This window comes from Plectropomus leopardus, chromosome 5 (genome assembly GCF_026936395.1).
Source record: "Plectropomus leopardus strain MGB_pleo_1.0 chromosome 5, ASM2693639v1, whole genome shotgun sequence".
In the NCBI taxonomy this organism is placed as follows: domain Eukaryota; kingdom Metazoa; phylum Chordata; class Actinopteri; order Perciformes; family Serranidae; genus Plectropomus; species Plectropomus leopardus.
This window is the reverse complement of record NC_142180.1, coordinates 647573-654611: the sequence shown is the minus strand read 5'-3', so window position 1 is coordinate 654611 and position 7039 is coordinate 647573. Positions and strand designations below refer to the sequence as shown.

The 7039-nt window shown below is 39.4% G+C and overlaps 1 pseudogene; it reads left to right on the top strand.

The window, feature by feature from the left end:
* Window positions 1-1082: 1082 nt before the first annotated feature.
* On the top strand, window positions 1083-6281 carry LOC148189483 (uncharacterized; annotated as a pseudogene).
* Window positions 6282-7039: the final 758 nt, after the last annotated feature.

Below are 7039 nucleotides of genomic sequence, written 5' to 3'. Positions count from 1 at the left end.
ACTCCCAGTCCGGTAGGCCCCGATGAGGAAACACTGGAGCTAAAAACTAACACAATAAAATAAGGTAAAGAACATAAAAGCTAAGAACGTAAGGGACTGAAACAGTAAAATAAGACAAAGAATACAAGTGCACAGTAAAATAGTTTAAAGGTTATAACCGCTAATAATTAGATAAATAAATAAATGGGAGACTAAAACAGTGGGATAAGATAAAATAAAAAAGTAGAATAAATAAATAAATAGTTAGTTAGTTAGTTAAAAGCCTGATTGAAAAGATGGGTCTTGAGCCTCTTTTAAAAACCTCAACACTGTCTGTGATCCTGAGGTTCTCCGGGAGGCTGTTCCACAGACGGGGGCCATAGTAACTGAAAGCCGCCTCCCCATTTCTTTTAGAGCTAACTTGTGGTATGGTTAAAAGGCCAGTGCCGGAGGACCTCAGGGTCCGTGAGGGTTGATAAGGTAAAAGCAGCTCAGTTAGGTAAGAAGGCCCAAGACCTTTGAGACACTTAAAAACAAGTAAAAGAACCTTAAAATCAATCCTGAAACGCACCGGGAGCCAATGAAGCGATTTTAAAACCGGTGTAATATGCTCCCGCCCTCTGGTCCTCGTCAGCACTCGTGCGGCCGAGTTCTGCAATAGTTGTAAATTGGAAATGCTCTTTTTGGGAAGACCAGAGAACAGGGCATTACAATAATCTAGACGACAAGAGATAAAAGCATGCATCAGTACCTCCGTGCTGGCCTGAGAGAGAAAGCAGGCGGACTCTGGCTATGTTCTTTAGATGATAAAAACCAATTTTTGTTGTGTTTTTGATGTGTGGGATAAAAGTAAGCTCAGAGTCAAAAATCACACCCAGATTTGTTACAGATTGTGATGTTCTAAAAGCCTGTAACTTTGGTAAAAGTCTCTCTTTCTGGCCTTCAGGACCGATGACTAAAACCTCTGTTTTGTCCTGGTTGAGCTGTAGGAAATTTGCTGCCATCCATGAATTTATGTCTGAAATGCAGTTAAAAAGGGCATCAATAGGCCCTGTGTCATCAGGAGACACAGCGATGTACAGTTGAGTATCGTCAGCATAACTATGAAAGCTGATGCCGTGACTCCTGATGACGTCCCCAAGGGGAAGCATGTACAGATTAAAAAGAGTTGGGCCTAAAATTGACCCTTGGGGAACCCCACACTTTATCTCATGGATTCCTGAGGAACATGTATCCATACTTACAAAGAAGTGTCGATCTGTGAGGTAGGAGTGAAACCAGTTCAGAACAGTACCAGAGAGGCCGACCAGGTTCCTCAGTCTATTTAATAAAATGTGATGGTCTACTGTATCGAAGGCGGCGGTTAGATCCAGTAGTACCAAGACAGTGAGTTTATGGTTATCTAAGTTGAGCCTGATGTCATTTAAAATCTTTACAAGGGCCGTCTCGGTACTGTGATTCATCCTAAAACCAGACTGACACCTCTCTAAAATGTTATTTGTGGTTAAAAAGTCATTTACTTGGTTAAACACAAGTTTTTCCAAGATTTTACTTAAGAATGGTAAGTTCGATACAGGCCGATAATTATTAAAAATGTTGGGATCTAAATTGCTCTTCTTCAGAAGGGGTTTCACCACCGCCGTTTTAAAGGAGGTGGGGAAGACACCCGTCTGAAGAGAGCAATTCACCATGTATAACAATTGTTCCTCAAAGAATGCATGAAACGTTTTAAAAAATGGAGTGGGAATTGGGTCTAAGAGGCAGGTTGTGGGCTTTACTTGGGAGAAAACTCGACCAAGTGTCCTCGCATCTACCAGGGCAAAGCTCTCCAGTGTTTCCTCCGGTAAAATCAATGATTCGGGTGAGTAAACACTTAAAATCTGATGCGGTAAAAGACTCGATCTGATGTCATTGATTTTACTTCTGAAGTGGTCTGCAAAATCCTCACAAAGGGCGTCACTTGGTATCTTGGAGGGTCTATTAAAATTTGCGTTTGTTAAAAGGTCGATTGTGGAGAAGAGGAATTTTGGGTTGGTTTTATGGTCGTTGATTAATTTTTGAAAGTGAGAAATTCTTAGCCCAACGCAAACTTTGAGCGGAGCCCTTTTGAAGAAGCTGTTTCATCAAAAGTCCATTTATGTCAGACCTGATAAAGTCATTTTAAGTGAGGACAAAGAGGAACACGAATGTGTAAGTATGAAAACTTCAAACAAGTGTATGACATTTAAAATGATAATATTGGATTAGATTAAACTGGATGTCTTCAAGCACTGTTTTGTTTACTATGACATTCCTTGACATTTGATGTATTTATCTGTTTTAATTGACAGTTAATTTCTGATGGTGATAGTTGTCATACAAACAGCTGTGCAGACATACCGAGCAAGGACAAATGTTGTAAATAATTTTAACTACATGTACATACTAAGAAAAACTAAATTCATTTGACGTAAGTTTTGATTTTTAACAGAAAAATATATGCTAAAAAATATTTTACATAATATGCATTGCACAGCTATCCATTATACAATTTTATGTTTCATATTAATGTGTTATTTTTTAATGTCTTCACAGGGATTGGAAGTCCACCAGACATTTTTCATTATAAAAATTATCTCATGCCTTTCCACTGTTGTGGCCCAGTCTGTCTCGAATATTGATGATGATGAAGTCATTTAGTGTTTTGCACCTTCCATCTCGAGTAACGATCTTACAGTCTCCACAAACAACACTGTTGTCACTGTTAATGAAAGTGTGATATTGTCCAGTGGAGAAGCCAGCCCACGTGACAACACCCATGGCTTGTTGATTGGTCCCTCTATCAATGTTAGTAATGACACATAAGATTCCTCTGTTAATAACACCTTTACTTGGTTCTGTGGTCCTCCCTATCCCAGTGCATCTGGTGCTCATCCAGCACATCCTACAGGTATATCTTTAATATATTTACCCATATTGTTCAGTCTATATAACAGCAGCTTGTAATCTTTTTTCATTCAGATGTCAAATGTGGTACTTTAGGTTTATATCCTTGTACTGTAGGTCTAGAGTTCTTAGTGACAGTAAAAAAATGTGTCAGTATTCTGTATTTGTACATTAACTCTATCACAAAACTCTTTAATACTTTTTTTTGCAGTATTTACCTTGGCCTGTTTGAGGATGAATACCCTGCTGATGACCCTGATCTCCAGGAAGCTATTTCAAGAGCTTTAGATTCCTGTGCTTTTGACAGGTTAGTTGACTACCGTAATTTCCGGACTATAAACCGCTACTTTTTTCACACGGTTTGAACCCTGCGGCCTAAACAATGATGCGGCTAATCTATTGATTTTTACGGGCTAACAGCCTCCAGGGGGCGCTCTAGCAGGAAGCGCAAGAGCGAGACAGACAGGTGGAAGAGATAATGCATCAAGGAAGATGCTAGTTTGATTGTATTTTGAACAGTCATTTTGCCCATCATGCACACACCCTCATCATCGAAAACACACGAAGAAATGCATATGATGCAACTTTTAAGTTAAAGGCAATCCATCTGGCTGTTGAAGAAGGAAATAGAGCTGCTGCAGGTAAGCTTGGCATCTATGAATCGATGATGAGGTGTTGGAGACGGCAGTGTGAAGAACTGACTCAATGCAAAAAGACGACAAAAGCTTTCAGAGGTAATAAAAGCAGATGAACTTGAAAACATTCTTGAAGACTGGATGGACACACACAGAGCAGCAGGCTGAGGTGTTTCCACCGTGCAGATCCGACTGAAAGCCAAAACAATCGCCACCAAAAAGAAGATTGAAGATTTTAGAGGTGGACTATCATGGTGTCTCAGATATTTGAGACGAAAAGGCCTGTCCATCAGGGGACAACTCTGTGTCAGCAACTCCCGCCCGACTATGAGGAAAAAGTTACAAACTGCCGCAAATTCACTCAAACAAAGACAGCCGAGAATTCCATCGGACCAAACGAGATCATAACCATGGTTGAAATACCTTTGACGTTTGACCTGCCTCTCACTAGGACTGTTAAAATGAAAGATGAATCGTCCGTCACACTGAAAACAACTGGCCATGAGAGAACGCATTTCACTTGTGTTCTGAGCTGCACAGCATCTGGACAAAAGCTTCCACCAATGGTAATTTTTAAGCGGATGACTATGCCAAAAGAAAAACTCCCGAAAGAAATCATTGTGAAAGTCAACATGAAAGGGTGGATGATAGAAAGCCTAATGAAGGAATGGCTGACGGAGTGCTACGGCAAGCGACCAGAAGGTTCTTTCTTCACAGAAAAAAAGCATTGCTCGTTATGGACAGCATGAGGGCCATATAACAGATTCTGTGAAAGTAGCCATCAAGAGGACAAACTCAATTCCAGCTGTGATTCCTGGGGGCGCAACGAAGTATTTGCAGCCCTTTGACATCAGTGTGAATTGTGCATTTAAAGTGACACTCCGAGTTGAGTGGGAGGCTTGGATGACTATGGCGAGAAATCATTCACCAAAATTGGACGCATGTGAAGAGCAACTTTTCCTCAAGTCTGCCAGTAGATCCTGACAGTGTGGAGCAGTGTGAAAAAATCCACAATCACCATAGGGTTTTGAAAGGCTGGACTGCTGCGTGATGAAGAGGACAGCACAAGCACAAATTTGCCTTGAGACGAAAGTGACATTGAGAGCAACAACAAAAGAGAGAGACTGAGAAAGTGTGTGACAAAGTCATTCTGAGGCTGTTCAATTCCGACACTGAAGAAGATGACTTCAATGGTTTTAGTATGCAGGAGGAAGATGAAGATAGCGATCAATGACTTTTCTAACTTTTATAACAGCCTACGGCTGGTCATTTTTTTAACCAGCTTTGTTACTGCTGTTTTACTGCCATATTACTGCTGTGTTACTGCCGTGTTACAGGCACTGTTTGGAAAAAAGCATTTTTTAAAATAAATTTTTTTTTAAATCTTTCTGTGTACCATCTTTCTGTGTAACTATCTCATGTTACAACGTGGACACCTGCGGCTTATAGCCAAGTGCGCCCTATATATGTACAATTTTTCTTTTCCTTTTTGAATTTAGTTGGTGCGGCTTATATTCAGGTGCGCTCAATAGTCCGAACATTATGGTATTTGCTTTTTTTTTTATCATAAGTAAACAACAGGTTGTAAGGTGGTTCATTATCTGCCAATACCAATATTATGCAAATTAATAATATTTAAAATATTACATACAGTGTAGCATTGCTGTATGGCTGCACACATCCACTTGCTTTTGTCTTTTGACACCATAGACCAAACACAGCATTTATTTGAATGTCATCTCGATCCTCTTCCATGACATGACAAGAGATAGACAGATAGATAGATAGATACTTTATTCATCTCCAAGAGAAATTCACATTTCCAGCAACTTTACAAAGATGGAAACACAGGGGCATGCAGGGTTCTGAAAAATATAGTACTAAAACAGCATAATAAAATTAAGATTATATACAAAAGAGGCATGCAAGGTGCAAAACTATGATAATATAAAAAAGATAAAAGAGACAAAAGTACGATATAAAATCTGACAATTCCGAATCCACAGACAATGCCCCTGTGCTGCTGCAAGCTGCTTCAATCTCTTCCCCACTTCAATATTAACCTACAAGGGTTGACTGCTCTTTATCATGTGAATGATAAACCTGGATTTGGAGACTGAAAAAAAAAAGAGTTGTCATAAAAGTCAGATCATACTGGTCTACAGGAGAGCATCCTGTAGACTTTCCTGTAAACATTATTTTGCCGTGACCTCACTAAACACTTTCCTGATAAGTTTATAGACCCACAATTAGTAAAACACTTGAAATAATAACATCCCTTCTTAAATTATAGGCCTGTTGAGTCAGGAAAGAGATAAAATAGGGTATGGTGGAGGTTGGATGGTGGTGGTATGTTGGATGACTAACAAGTTGTTTCCACATGATCATGCAGTTAATGTTTGTTTGTTTTGCTTATTTTTTAACATTTAAAGATGACTTTGGAGAAAATAATGGAGCAGATTGCTTCTCGAGTAAATGATAACAGCACTGTGCGCTTCAATATTATAAGAAGAAATGTGTGGGATGGAACATCTAGGGCCATAGCCAGATGCAATTTTTCACCAGAAAAGAAGGTAGATGTCAAGTTTATTGATGACTATGGAACATCTGAGGGGGCTGTAGACAATGGAGGGCCTACACGGGAGTTTTTCCAACTCTGCACGCATGAAGTAATGAACAAAATTGGCATCTTTGAGGGATGCCAAAGTTCTCACATGCAACTCCAAAGGTACAAATGCTTGAAGTAAATTATATTATATTCTATTATATTAAATTATATACCAAAGAAAATTAACTTGCTCATTTGGTGAGTGAGTGTGCTAATAGGAGGAGTGGGCAGGCACACAGCTGGGGTGTTGTGTCTTGAGGACACAGAGAACAACTACACTTAAGCTTTTGTTTCAGTTTCTGTTTGTTTCCAAGCTATCCTATATGTATGCTCTTTACAATCTGCATTCTGTCACATGCAAAACAAACATGAATCACACCTGCTGCACACTTTCATGCAACAGGAAGTTGAATTTGTATTCATTTTTAAGCATAGCTACAGGTTACTTGGATGATGATTTGATGATCAGCTCACATTCATTAGTATACACAAATCTTGTCTGATCCTGTTGGATTGTCTCCAGATTGTAGTAATCAATGAAGCTACATGTTCACTCCTCAAGTTTTCACAGTGCTCTTTTTTATGGTTTCTGAATGATAAGGGAATCCTTCCATTAAAAATAACATAAATCCACTGACACATTTAATACAGTTTCCTTGCAGGGGCGGGTCCAGAGAATTTTCTGGTGGGGGGCACAGGGGGTGACGACAATAAATCTGGGGGGGCCGCCCAAAAGTAACAAAAATGAAGGCTGCCCACTTCAATATTACATTGCTTATGTTTTCATCTTGCTTTTCTTGGCCACATTGAATCTGCTAGGTATACTTCATCTTCATTTACTATTCACCAGTAACACATATACTAATAATTACCCATCTCAACAAATCCTCAA